We start from the raw sequence: 15,090 nt of genomic DNA, 5'->3' as shown, positions 1-15,090 counted from the left end.
ATAGCCACACCATTACGTTTACTGGTGCCAGAGGAAAAGAAAACCTGTGAGTACCCCTTTTTGTTTTTCAGCTTAAGATGTTCCTTGTCACGCATATGTGTTTCTTGGAGAAACACAATGTCCCCTTTGGATCTGCGACAATGAGCCAGAACCTTCTCCCGCTTGATAGGAGTCCCCAACCCCGCCACATTCCAACTCATATAATTAACTTTAGGAATCATGGTAATTAACAATAACAAGAATCATGACCAGTACAAGCAAGGCATACAATACAGACTTTGATACAGGCAGAACCCTTCGGTTCACCCCCAATCCAACAAGATGCCCAATACCTCCAATGATAAGATTGTTACATGCTAGGTGTCGTCCGTCCCCCCCTCCCCACCCCTCACCCCCATCACACAACCCCAAACCCCATACATCCATTCTTCTAACAAATCTCTCAATAACGAGAGCTGGAGCCAAATTCTGTGGTCAGGAGCTAGTCCCCAGTAGATCAGTACAAAAAATGTAACATCAAGTGCCCGGTAGAAAAGCACCGAGGAGCACCAAGTAAAGTACAAGAAGCTAAAGATGTAGATCTGAACACGTCGAGATCCCTTATTACTGCAAACACCTTCCGCAGTAGCTGCGAACGCTCAGAGTAGGCCCCTCAGCCATCCGCCGCATTTTCAAATGTTTGCTGCATATATTTCAGGGCTTCAGGAGCCGAATCAAAAGCCTGCGATTGCCCCTCATGCCACACGCGCAACTTAGCAGGAAATTGGAGTGCGAATCGCACCTGTTTATTGGCGAGCTGGGAACACACTGATCCAAATTCCTTCCTTTTGGCCGCCACTCGGGCAGAAAAATCCTGAAAGATACGAACCTGCTCATTTTTATATTTAAGAGCCGGGACCTTCCGGGAGGCACTCCAAATCCGTTGCCGGTCCGCATAATCAAGAATACGAGCAATAACCACACGAGCCCGCTGGTTTGGCCCCGCACGATTTCCCAGCCGATGTGCGCGCTCGATTTTTAAGGCGCCAAGTTGCTCCGGAATGCCCAAGGCCGATGGCAGCCATTGAAACAATTGCTCACTAAGTTCATTGTCCGGGATGGATTCAGGTAGGCCAACGAAACGCAAGTTGTTGCGCCGTGATCTATTCTCCAGATCGTCGATACGATCATCTTGCGCTTGAATCAGTTTTTCCATTTTGCGAAGTTTGCCCTCATTCGCTAAGGCCTCATCTTCTGCCGCTGAGACTCGGAGTTCCAAGGCATCAATCCGCGGAGGAAGCTCTGCAAACGCCGCTTGCATCGAGGTGAGCTGTTCCGAGATCTTGTCCAGTTTGTCCGACACCGCTGATGTGACCGCATTAGTTAAGGCATTAAGCGTCGCTGCATCGACCGTGCCCGCAGCAGTTTTGTCACCACCAGTCGCCATTTTGTCTTCTCCAGGCTTAGGTTTTTCCTTGTCCTTTTTCGCTATTTTAGCAGGCATGGCGACCGGGGATCTATTCATATAGCGGTCGATATTCATAGGCAGTGCTCACAGGTGAACTTTGGAAGCGGTACAGGCGCGGATGTTAGAGAAAAATAATAGATTCTGGGGCTAGCTCCTGGAGCCGGGGTAGACACGTCTATCCCAGATCACCACATCACGTGACTCCCTACACAATCTTTTTATACATGAAGTAATTTGTACTTCAGCATCCTCAATATGGATAGATGACAGCATGAACAGCATTTGTTGAGCTATAGGGATGCTGAATTATTGTAATTTTCATTTTTTGCTACTTTAATGGCCAATTTATTAAATAGAAGCCATCGTTTAATGGCAACATCCAGATGTTTATCAAACCATAAGTATCTGTCAATTTAGGCTGTAATTCAATGTAAAACTGAATATCGCCTGCATATATTCTGTAACCCACACAGCCCTGCCAAGCAGGGCCGGCGCGTCCATTAGGCGAACTTTGATGGACGTCTAGGGCACCGAGCTGTAGGGGGCGCCGAAGAACAGTTACGTGGTGCCGCAAACGGGGTCTATCCCGCTCGCGGCAAACAGAAATAGAGACTGTGTGCTTCACAGGGCTGCGAGCCCCCCCCCCCCCACCTGTCTCGGCACCGACTGTTTCTATTTCTGTTTGCCGCGAGCAGGATAGGCCCCGCTTGCGGCATCACATGGCTGCTCTTTGGCGCCCCCTATGGCTCAGCACCCTGATGAGCACACAGTCAGTGCCGAAACAGGTGGGGGGGGGGGGGGGGGGGCGTGACCGGGGGCGGCAGCACAAGGGTCACCTAGGGTGCCCAATACCCTTGCACCGGCCCTGCTACCAAGAGCTTGCATAAGGGTATCTTTAGTAGTTGGAAGCGGCCTTGACACACACATATTTTATTTACAGAATGAAAAAAAACACAAGATAAAGATTGTTTACCTCAGCAGTCTTTAACTGCAGCTCCAAAGCATCAAACATTTGTAGTCTCTATGCTGGCTTCCCGCCTGTTCCCTGGGGCCTCTCTAACCCTTCTGGGGTCTGATTCCTTATACTGTGGTGAGGGCAGCCTCCCTTCACCCAGAATCCCTTGCAGAACTTGTTCTTAAGGAGCAACGGGCCAGATAGCTGTGGCCAGTCCCTTAAGGTGTTCTGAGGGAGTTTCTTATACACTCCCTAACAGTGTCAAATATACATTAAACAATGCTGACCCTTGGGAGACTCCAGAGGGCACAGACTGCCAAAGTGATTGTTCATTTCCAAATCTAACTTGCTGATAACGGTCGGTAAGATAAAACTTAAACCAGTCCAATATGACACCTGAGATATCACATGATGAAGTAACATTTGGTGATCCAAGGTGTTGAATGCAGCAGAAATATCGAGTGACTAGCATAAATCATTTGACATGATCAAAACCTCTCCTGAATCTATCAGTTAAATAAACCATTAGGCTTTCAGTATATAAAGAGTGCTGAAAGCCAAATTGGAAAGGGTCTAAAATGTGATGTTTGTCTAAAATAATCTGAAATCTGGTGTAGAATAATATTTTCCCAAATTTTGGTCAAAAATGGCATTGAAGAAAGAGTTCTATAATTGGCTACATTCAAAGGGTCAAGCCCACTTTTCTTCATTAATGGCCTATCTGAGGCCTTCCTTAAAACAGGTGGAACTCTGCCTTGAGTTAGTGAAAGCAGAAGAAAGGATCAGAGTATCAGGAAATTTAAGATACCAAACAGAGAGCTCTAAATTGGAGAGTTATCTGTGTATAGTGTGCTGGGATTCCCTAATTTCAAGAGGGAAATAGGGACTTAATAACAGAGAAGAGGGAACCACATGATTGATCAATTGATGTTTGAATTATTTATATTTCTGGACTATGGATTTACTAAGGAGAAAATGAATTATGTGCTGGATTAAGACTTAAGGGTGGAACACCATTCATGTGTCGTCCTGGTTTTTTGAGCACGCTAACATAGACACTCAGAATGATCAGGGCCTTGGAGGGTAAACTATCCCTACCTCTTAAAGAGAATAAGAATAGTGAACATTTTGGATGGAAAATTAGCCGAGGTATTGAGTTTGAAACTTTAACTCATAATGAGTCATCCAAGTCGAGGTTACACAAATAAGAGGTGTTTTCCCAGATGGATTTTCCTCTGGTTCACTCATCTCACATAGGCCAGGACAGAACTGGGGAATTATAGCACTGCCCTCACAGACCAAAATGGGGCCCACCATAGTGATGTTACCGATGTTATACATAGGCACAACTCCAAACTTTGTCCACCATGTCCAAACCATCCTGCTGCCAGCTAGACAAAAGAATGGAAACCCTGAGCACATGCCTACCATCAACAATCCTGTCTGCTCCTTTATACCAGCACAGAGTATGGGAGCTGCAGAATAATAACTGAGCCTGGGACCTCTAGTGTGCCTGAAGCCAATTTCCTTGCTTTCCCCATGGATGAAAATAGGGCACTTATGCTGAAAGCAAACGCTTTACTAGGGCCCCATAGAGGCAGAGATGGTCTGAGACATTTTGGCGTCCAGAGCAGGATAGTAATTCGGCACCCCCTGGTGAGGTTTCAGTGCCCTATTGGTTGGTGCCACAAGCAATTGTCTTGTTGTCCCCCCTTTAATCTGGCCCTGTCCAGCAGTGCTGGCTGAGAACTGCAGGCACTAGAACTTCTGGGTTAAGAGGCTGTGTCTGAGACTATCCCTTAGTTTAGTTTATTCATTTCATTGCCTGATTTTCTCTGAGCTTCAAAGTGGATTACAAAAAAGAAAAATAAATCTAAAATATAACTAATACACAAAATAAACTGACAAATTAAAATGATTAAGAGAAAAAAACTAAATGCTAAAATACAGATAATCCAGTATATACAATTCAACATAACATCTCTATACGAAAACAATAGAGCTTGAATTAGGAAAAAAAACAGCCCCAACAGATATTTTAAGTTCTAATTACCTGAATAAAGAGCCAGGCCTTGACTCCTTTCCTAAACCTTTAATAATAATAATAAAAAAAGCCCTCCCCTCAATTTTTCTTCTCACTCACCACCACCGCTGCTGTTGTAGCTGGGGTAGCTCCTCACTCAGAATCTGTTTACATGAAGCACTCAAGGTCAGACCCCGTGGTCCTTTGACCCGGGATGTAGTGGGAAGGGGTCATGGGGGATTTAAAGGTGATGGTGATGAGTCGGTGAGGTCAGAGCTGTGTAAGCAGCTTGAATGTTCAGGCTGTGACTTGGCCTGAGGGCTGCAGGTGTGTGTATATCCACCACAGCCCACCAAGCCTGCCGGGTTTCTGGAAGAGGGATTTATTGGTGCTGGAAACATCCAATCTATGCTGCAGGGCACCACCACCAGCAAACCCACCCCATTGTGAGACATGCTGACATCACTGGCACAAAATGGAAACTATCAGCAGTAGGTAACTTGGCTCAGTCATGCTATTTACTTAAAATACAAATTCATGCTCCTTTGCTATCCTACATTAGTCAATAATTATTAGTGAGGATTAGCAATTATCTGTGAAATAAAAGAAGTAGATAAGTAATTGAGAGTATTTACAAATGTGAGAAAATGAACATTTTCTTCTCCCCACTTTTACATAAAGTGGTTCAATTCCATCACTGATGGACCTTTTGCTTGGGAATATGAAGCTTTTTTCAAAACAGATTAGTTTTAGCTCATTTCCCAAAAGCTTCAAATTCATCCAGCCCTCTCTTCAATTTTTCTTCTCACTCACCACCACGCTGCTGTTGTAGCTGGGGTAGCGCCCACTCAGAATCTGCTTACCGGAAGCACTCAAGGGCAGGCCCCTCGGTCCTTTCACCCAGGATTTAAAGGTGATGGTGCTGAGTCGGTGAGGTCAGAGCTGCCTGAGGGCTGCAGGTGTGTTCATCTGCCACAGCCTGCCGAGCCTGCCGGGTTTCTGGAAGAGGGATTTATTGGTGCAGGAAACATCCAATCTATGCTGCAGGGCACCACCACCAGCAAACCCACCCCATTGTGAGACATGCTGACATCACTGGCACAAAATGGAGACTATCAGCATTGGGCATCTTGACTCAATACTATTTACTAAAATTAAAAATAATAATAATAATAATCCTTGCTTTCTTTCTCTGAGCTATACTAGATGTTGTCAACTATTAGTAAGGATTCTCAGTGAAAATGGATAATTTGTTTTGAGAGCATACACTTTTTTTTTTGTTTTGTTTTCCAGCTTAGACATAAAGTGGTTTCATTCCCTCACTGGTAGACCTTTTGCTCTGAAATATGAAAGCTGAGTAGCAGTAGTGCTTCTAACTATCCTGTTTTGTCTTTAAGATGCACCATTGCGAGACTGAAGAACCTTGGTATGTAAGTGAGTGCTAAGACCTCTAAGGGGTTGAATGTTTTTGTTCAAAGATGAGTCAGAGGAAGTCTAGTAGCACTTTTTTTTTTTCTCCTCAGAATGGAGAGTTTTCAGCTACTTGCTAGCTCCCAGATTCTGGCTAATACCAACAGTCACTGGGAGGATTAAGCAGAATGCCTATTGATTTATTGATCCTTTGGAAAAGCTCACCAACCACGCTACCTGCAGGACCTTGCGAGTTAACAGCTCTGCTTGGGGAATTGTATGCGTGCAGAAACTGAAAAGAGAGGAAGAGAGCAAACAGGTGGATAAAGCTGTAGCAAAAGCCAGAAAGAAGCTTGGAGCCAGAAAGAAGCTTGGAAGCTTCTTTCTGGCTTTTGCTACAGCTTTATCCACCTCCCAGTGACTGTATATATATGTATATATAGTGTATACTCTTAGTCCCTGGTAAGGCTTTATTTGGAATATTGTGTACAATTCTGGAGACTGCACCTTAAAAAAAGATATAAAAGGGATGGAATCATTCCAGAGCAGGAAGCTACTAAAATAATCACTGGCCTTCGTCCTAAAACATATGTGGGCAGACAATGATCTAATCAGGGGAGGCTCAAGAGATCGCACTCCCCTGGCCACACCCTACCTCACCTCCACCAGGGAACAGCCCAGGTCAAATCATCAAGAGGGGAGTATCTATGCAGTCTGGCTCTTTTACAGGCCGATTCCATAACAGGTGTGGGAAATTCGGTGCTCCGAGTCGGGAGGGATGCGCACCCAGGCACCTCTCCTGGGCATGCGATTTTGTATTTAAATGAGGCCGGGCGGTAATAAGGAGGCGCTAGGGACAATAGCGCATCCCTAGAAGAGCCGGCTGTCAGCAGGTCCGTCAATCGATGCTCAATTTACCAGTGTCAGTTTTCAAACCTGCTCACAGCCACAGGTTTGGAAAACAGACGCCGGCAAAATTGAGCGTCCGTTTTTGAATCCCCCCCTCAACCGGTGGGCAGATTTAAAAAAAAAAAAAATTATTATTTTTTTTTTTTTGGTTCTTCCAACTTAATATCGCTAGGATATTAAGTCAGAGGGTGTACAGAAAAGCAGAATTTTCTGCTTTTCTGTACACTTTTCAGGGTCCCTTAGAACTTAACGCCTGCCCTTGGCCAAGCCGCACATTTTACTTTCAGTATTCCAGGCGAATAACTATTAGGTTCATCAACATGCATTTGTATGTGATGAGCGCTATTAGTTTTTTGGGGGGGGGGGGGGGGGTGGCCACGCGTTTTCCACGCACTATTACTACCCCTTACAGAATAAGGGGTAATAATAACGCGTCTAAAACGCATGGCCAAATGGGAGCTAAACAGTGCGCCTGGCCAAGCGCACCATTCTGTATCAGCCTGTATGTGATTTGAAATGTTGCAGAAGTAAAAACCCTACCTAAGAAAAGGCAATACTGCAAATATTACTCCAGATCCTAAACGCCAATACTCCACCTCTTAGAAAAGCAAAGCAAGACAGGCTGCCATAGATCCCTAAACAGAAACTATATGCTAGAAAAATACCTCACCTAGGTCACACATGTAGAACACAGACAGAAAAAAAAGTGATCATAAAGTATAAATAGAAATTGTGCAGTTGGAAATTGCAACAAGTCAGACAGTGTATATCGTTCAAGATTGGAAAAACAGAAACATCACCATTCCTCATAAAACAAACAAAAAACCATGAAATATAAAACATCATAATAGGAAAACCATACTAATAAGAATAAATATTTTAAAACAGGAGTTGAATAGAATAACATTCAATAATTAACTCATATAAACATTTATTTAAATTTACCAAACACCAATAAAATATTTCAAAACAGCTGATACATCAAATAAAGTCCAGCATTTAAAGCAAGGCTAAAAAATATCCTACGCTCTCCATACCTGGGAACCTTTGATCTCCATTCACTCTGAGGTTGTCGTGGACTAGTTGGGGAGAGAGAGGGTGCATTCTTTATCCTCTTTTTCTCTATACACACACTCCCTAACATACACATTTGTTTGTTCTCTCTCACACATAGGCTCTCTTACATTCACTAGCTCTCTCCCCCTCACTTTCACACACACAGGCTCTCATCCTGTCTCTCACACACAACCTCTCTCTTACTCACTGGTGCTCACTCTCACTTATAGGTGCTTTCTCTCCTCACTCACACACAAGATCTCTCTCACTCACTGTCACACACACAAAAGCTGTCTCACTCTCACTCACACACAAGCTCTCTCTCACTGGTACTCTCTCCCTCTCTCACACACACACAAAGTGTCTCACGATGTCCCTCTCTCACACACACACACACACACACAAACATATACAAGCTGTCTCTCGCTTACTGGAGCTCTCTCCATCTCAGATCACAGAGTATAACAAAACTCTCATGGAAGCACTGCAGAACTCCAGGAACTGAACTCAGGCCCTTCCTTCCTGCATCCTTGCTAGTTCAAAAAATTTACAATATGAAACAACCAAAAACATCCCTTAACTTACCAGCTCACGTTTTTAAATTTTGAATGTAAAGTAAAAGTGTTTGCTACATATTGAGATATACATAGGAAAGCTAATATTCAAAAAATGCTGAGCTCCTAAATGTAGGCTCCTAAATTAGGTACCATTTTTCTGCCAAACTTGGGACCCTAAATTTTCACCTGAAAATTCACATAAATTTAGGGACCTAAAACTTAGTTCCTAAAATTAGGCCTGCTATTCATGAGGTCCGTATTCAGAAACATTTAGATGGATAACTCAGAAGTTATCTGGATAAATTGATATTTGGGCACTTAGCCAGCTATATTTTAGCTGGCTAGCTTATTAGCCATCTAAAATTTAGCCAGATAACTTGGAGGCATTTCAGAGAGGAGTTAAATTAGCCAGCTAAGTTATCTGACTAACTCTGTTATTCAGAGTTGGTTGGATAATTTAGCTGGCTAAGGCCTGGATTCATCAAACTGCGATGTATCGCATGCGATAGCAAAAGGGATGTGTTTTATCGCAATTTGCGCTAATACCTAATACCTAATACCTCCCTGTTCTCCAAGTTCTATAACCTTGTTATATGTACCGCCTCTTGGCGTAATTGTTATGTTTCATTGTAAACCGATGTGATCAGTATTTTAATACAGGAACACCGGTATATAAAAATCTAAAAATAAAAAATAAATAAAACACAAGCACTTGTCTCTCATTCACTATCTCTCTTTCACACACACACAAGCTGTCTCAGATTTTCCCTCTCATACACACATACACACACAAGCTTTCTCTCACTGGCATTCTCAGGCTGGAGCCTCTGCTTCAGATGACACCCCGTTGGGCCTTTCCTTATGCATAGGGGACAGCAGGAGGAGGTGTCAACAGCTCCTCTGGGCCTTTCTTTATTCACCGTGGCAGGAGAGGAGGCATCAATGGCCTTGTGGGGCCTTCCTTTGTTTCGCGGTGGGCGGGAGAGGAGATACTGATGGCCTGAATGGGCCTTTTTTCGTGTACCGCAGGAGGGAGGAGAGGTGCCGGCGGCCTTTAATTGCGTGCCGCAGGAAGGGGGAGAGGTGCTGGTGGCCTTTAATTGTGCGCCATGGGCAGAAGTCTGAAGAAGGAGACTCGAGGCACGGGCTGTTGCTGCAGTAGGGAAAGGGGAAGCGCTTATGTAATTTCCCATAGTGTCGCCCCACTGTAGGCTATGGCGTGAAACCCCAGCTCATCAGGCTAGACAGCAGGTGTACTGCTGCGCTAGACTGGAGGGATAAAATCTGGACAATTTCCGGACATTTTAACCCTCCATCTGGCTTCTGGATATGCTCAGGGTCTTCTATTTTGTTCACCGGGAAGGGGTTGGAACCCCACTGACGTTTATCTATATATGTATTAGGAGGCAGGGGGAGGTAAGCTACTGAGTGTTTTGGAGGGCACTTTTTGCCGCTCCAAAATTTTGCTGCCTGAAGCAGCCGCCTCACCCTGCCTCATTATAGAATCACCCCTGCTAATCATGCATACCCTACAGGAAAGGCGGGATGGGGAGATATGATTGAGATATTTAAATAACTCCAAAGTATCCATGTACAAAGCATGGACCTCTTTCATGGGAAAGAAGGCTCTGGAACGAGGGATGAGAGTGAAAGGGGGTAGACTCAGGAGTAATCTAAATAAATATTTCCTTACAGAAAGGGTAGTGGATGCATGGAACAGCCTCCTGAGAAGAAGGTGGCAACAAGGATAGCACCTGAATTCAAGAAAGCATGGGATAAGCATAGGAGATCTCTGAAGGAGTGGTAGGGATTGTAGGCTGTATTTTTCCTCTATTATGTTTCTATTTTTCTTTGTTTTCAACATCTGGGTTATGGATGTCTGCATAGCTCCCTAAGGAATTGGACTCTTCAATATTATATTCCTGCTATAGACTATTTTGGGGGCAGTATTTCCTGTTGCTGTTGTTTGAAAGCTGTTGAATGTACCATCTTCACTGTGGATTTGCCTTTGGATTCTGTATTTCCTGACTGTTTTCTGTAAATAAGACACATAGAACCATGAGTTCTGTTCTCTGCCATAAGTGATTTCTGGAAAGGGACTGTGTTTCTTTAAGCACTCGCCAATGGTTATTCCACCTGCAATTCAAGTCAGTGTTACATGAGGGGTTGGTTAGCCCTATCCAGTGAAGAAAAACACCTTGCGTCTGGTCCACTGCATCTGCCTGACCACATTTCAATAAGAACCCAGTACCCAGAGAAGGATTTATAACCCATTTGCCAAGTAGAAGTGCTACTCCTAGGGGAATTCTGTGCAAAAGCAATTAAAATGCTGTGCACAGTATTTTTAAGATTCTGTAAAATTCTGCAAAATGTATTTTTTTAAATAGCACAATATAATAATCACTGGCTTTGAGTAATAAGTTATAATGCAGTACAGAAAAAAATTATTCAAAGATGCATGAATTTTATTTTTTTAAAGCAGAATTTTCTCATCAAGGCCTGGAACCTCTCCCCCCAGTTCACCCCTTCCTTCCCCTAGGCTTGAAACTCCCCAGCTCTTTTGCTCCTCTTTTGTCTTGAACTCCTCCCCCCAGCTTCTCGCTGTCTGCTCCCAGGCTCAAACCTAGCCCTTCATTTCTTGATCCCTTCACTGCCCCCCCCCCCCACCCCCCGCAGCAAGACTCTCAGCTTTCTTACTTTGGCTTCTCTCCCCAAGGCTTGACAAGCTCCCCAGCTCTATCTAGCTCCATTTCCTCTCCAAGTCTCTAACCCCTCAGTTGTCAGATCACCCCCCAGCAAGACCCCTGCTTTCTCTCCTGCCCCTCCAAACGTAATGCCCCAAGCAAGACCCTCCAGCATTCATTGCTTCCCCATTCCCAGTTCTCTCTCTCCCCATCCCAGACGAGACCCCTCCTTTCACTCTATGCCTCCCAAGGCCTCTCGCTCTCTGCCTAAAGCTTGACCCCCTCTCCTCCTTCCCAAAGAAAACCTCCTCCAGCTTTCTCTCTCCCCCCCCCCCTCCCAGGAGCTTGACCCTGTCTCTTTGTCCCACCAGGCTCAAATCTTGACTGCTCCCCAGCTTTCTCTCTCTGCTCCCTACCTCCCCCCCCCCCCCAGCTTGTTATTTGTCTTGTACTCCCAAGCTCCTCTTTAGAAGTCTCTTAGGCGTCACCGTCATTGCTCCCTTCTCTGTTGGCCATGTGGGTAGACTGTCATCACTGCAGCCTCTTCTCTTCAGGCCCATGCAGACCAGCAACTGTGGCCATAGCCCCCTTTGTTTTCTGGCCTGCTAGGGCTGAGGATGAGACAGAGGCTTCTTCCGGCGATGTGGGTAGATGCCAACGCTTCCTCCTTTCAACCTTAGCTGCTGGTTCCTGGTCCCTAAGCTGAATTCTGCAAGGCAAATGGAATTCCGTGCAGATTGTGAACAACTGCACAGCGCAGAATTCTCCCAGAAGTAAGATTCCATAAAAACGGGGCCCAAGTTGCTTTTTGGAACGTTAGCCTTTTTTGACGTTTCTGTGCTTTTTACAATTAAAAAATTTTTTTTTTTCTGCCTACTGTACATCTTTGGAAATGGAACCCCATTCATTTCTGTAGGACTAAGGTGGCCTTGTTGACACTAAATGGAGGTGAAAAAGGAAATTCTGAGTTTGTGCGGGAGCCAAAGAGTGTGAAGAAGAACTGAGGAGAGGTTTGCCTTGTGTGCTGATGCTCAGTGAGTCAAACTGTGTTCAGCAGGTAGGAGCCAACCAGAAAGAGCAGAGTGTGATATCACCAGAGGAGCACTATCTAGCAAGTTGTGCATTGCCAGCATGTGAAGTGCCATAAAAGGAAGAGCGTGCCCAAGGAATCCTCATATGTTTGGGGAGGTTTCAAGAGCAGAAGTGAAATGGGAAGGTTTCCAGGCAGGGAAGAGTTGTTCTAGGGGGATCGGTAGTATGGGCATCAGGATTCTTTGTTTAATTTAAATACAAGAACAAATAAAGAACAGTGACTATCAACTCTTACCTCCCATGATAAATAAAGTCTTGTGTGAGCAATATTTAAAAAACATGAATTATAGATTCTTAAGCTGGTATCATATCAGGTGATAGATTAGGCTATATATCCCCATCACTGTTGTTTTTTATGGAGTAATATACTGCCTTCAACGTTTGCCAAAACTGGATAGACATCACCAAGTTTAATCAAGTACCGTGACACCCATGCTGCTTCAATGATTATTATGTGTACATGGCATTTAAAAATAAAGTCTCTGGTTATTATAGCTCTTCCAAGCAAACTTTCAATGTACAGACATATTTATATATTTTTTTCAAAATGCATTTAAAAATGTTGTGACTTTTTTTTTTGTAGCAATCCACCCTTGTGTGCACATTTCTGTTTTTCTAGCTCATGTCTGGGTGGAATAATCCAAAAACGAGGAGAATGGTACCAACACCTGAACATCATATGATATGGTAAAATTCCATTTCACATTTGAGTCCTGCTGAATAAACTATATCCATTGTAAAAATCCAGCATTGTTCTAGCTAAGTCAAATGTGATTCTTTGTCATCCCCTCTCCATGTTTTCTTAACCATACTGATCAAAAACTAGTAGGCCAATGCAATACCGTGAGCAGCAACTAGTGCACGATTTAACATGCAATTAGATGCGTGTCCATAACCCCCGATCCAATATGGGGATTAGTGTGTGCAAAATGCGCGTCCAAATCACTGCGTAGCTAATAGTGCTCATTACATGTAAATTCCTTGTAGATGAGGATATTAGCTAATCCCCGTGATCTAAAAAGTTTCCCGCGTAGCCAATGCACCCATTGTAATACGGAAAATTTTACACCAGCCTAGGGCTGCCATAAAGGTATGCCACACTCAAGGGCATATTGAGAAAAAAGAAAAGTCCTGCTTTCTGTGAGTCCTCTTAATAGTATCATAGCGATGCTGAGTAGGATGAATCAAAGCAGATTTAGTTAAAAAAAAAAAGTTTTGGAGAAAAAAAAAAAATAACAATCTGGACACCCAATAGACACACACAAGCTACACAGTCCAGGTCATGTAACTTGTGCATGTGTATGCTATCTGGAGAAAACGGACGCTTGTAGATTGAGAGTTCGTTTTCCCAACCCACTTTACAGTCATTTCTCCTGTGCACCTGATGCCGAGGAGGCACTTGGGACGTACAAAATTTCCCTAGCACCTCCTTTTCTGCATGACCCTTAATTTAAATATTGGATCATGCACCCAGGAGAGGTGGCTGGGTGCGTGTTAGGAAAACAGGTGCTCAACACAGCACCCGTTTTCTGCGCACAAATATTGCATCGGCCCCTAGGATAGTGAGGGTCTGTGGGCAGTTTTTGCCTTCTGTCAACAGGGGTCCTCAGTGAGTCTTGGATCCTAGCTGCTTAGTCCTCCAAGCTCTATGGTTTGGAGGTCCTATTGGCAGCTATGTTTGGTGCTGGCTCACATTTATAAGTCAGCCTCATAGTAAGTACATGGCTCTTTAGCTGTGCTTACGCAGATTCTAACTAAGGACCTTTATTTATTGTCTTTAAGAAGCTGTCTATATTTTCATTGCTTTTAATTAACTTAATGTACTTAATCTTATCTTGTAGTTGTTTCTTTTAAACTTTATATTTTACTTGTGCTAATTTTTAACTATCTTAATTTTAGAAGTATGTATCTTTTACTATTGTGTTCTTATTGACAATCTTTTGTATTTTATTTCTTGTTGCTGTAAACAGTCGTGATGGACATTCCAATACGATGGTATATAAAATCTAATAAACTAGAAACTATAACTTGGTTCTAGTTGGTCTAGATCCAAGTCCTAGATAGGGCTTTTTTTTTAAGGGGGTACTTGCTGATACTGACTGGCACCTTTTCCCTTCACCTTTTCCCTTCACCCTGTGGTCCCACAAAAAAAAACAAACAAAACCAAAAACAAACAAAAAACCTTGCATTCTGCTTGTAAGTACCCAGCACATTTTTTTTCAGAATAAAAGCACTGGCACTAGTTGTGGCCCTTTGTGTGTCTCAGCCATAGTCTTGTAAGGCTCTAATCTGTGGCCTTCTTGCCTTATCTGTTCTACTCTGTCTGGCCCTGATTTGTGGCTGCCTTACCTTGTTTGTTCTTTACTTGTCTGTTGTGGCCCTAATCTGAAACCTCCTTGTCTTAGATGGTTTTGTCCTGTTCATGTCTGTCTGGTCCTAGTTTTGCCTTGCATTCCGTCTTTTCTGTTTTTGTGGGCGCATTTCTGTATCTTGTTTTGTTTCTGCAGCTGAGCCTTGCTTTAGTAGGTGTCCTTTAGTTGTTGCCCTTGGTGTGTGCACTTTCCAATTAAGTGCTGCTGACCACCAGCACCTGAGGACTCGACCCAAGGGGAAAGTGGGCAGTACAGGCAGAAGAGATCAGAGTCCAGGTCCTGCTCCAGCCAGTCTCACCAGTCTCCAGCCCCACTCCAGTTCCAGAACACCGTGACAAGACAGTTGTTCAAATATATGCGCGTGTTGGATGCAGTCCAAAACCATAGTTGCTTCTGCTTAGCTGGTTTGGATACAGCTTTGGTGATCATTAAGGTGGTTCTTAACCAAGCATTATGTTTTGTCCACATACAGTAAATTACAAAGACACTTTACCACTTATACCACAAACACTGATATACAATTAGAAAAATGATGCAATCAATAGATGTTGTAGTGGGATGACAAAACTAGTGAAACTTTTTTTT

The sequence above is a fragment of the Rhinatrema bivittatum genome, chromosome 6 (genome assembly GCF_901001135.1).
Source record: "Rhinatrema bivittatum chromosome 6, aRhiBiv1.1, whole genome shotgun sequence".
Lineage (NCBI taxonomy): Eukaryota > Metazoa > Chordata > Amphibia > Gymnophiona > Rhinatrematidae > Rhinatrema > Rhinatrema bivittatum.
The sequence above is the reverse complement of the archived record's forward strand: the minus strand, read 5'-3'. Positions refer to the sequence as shown.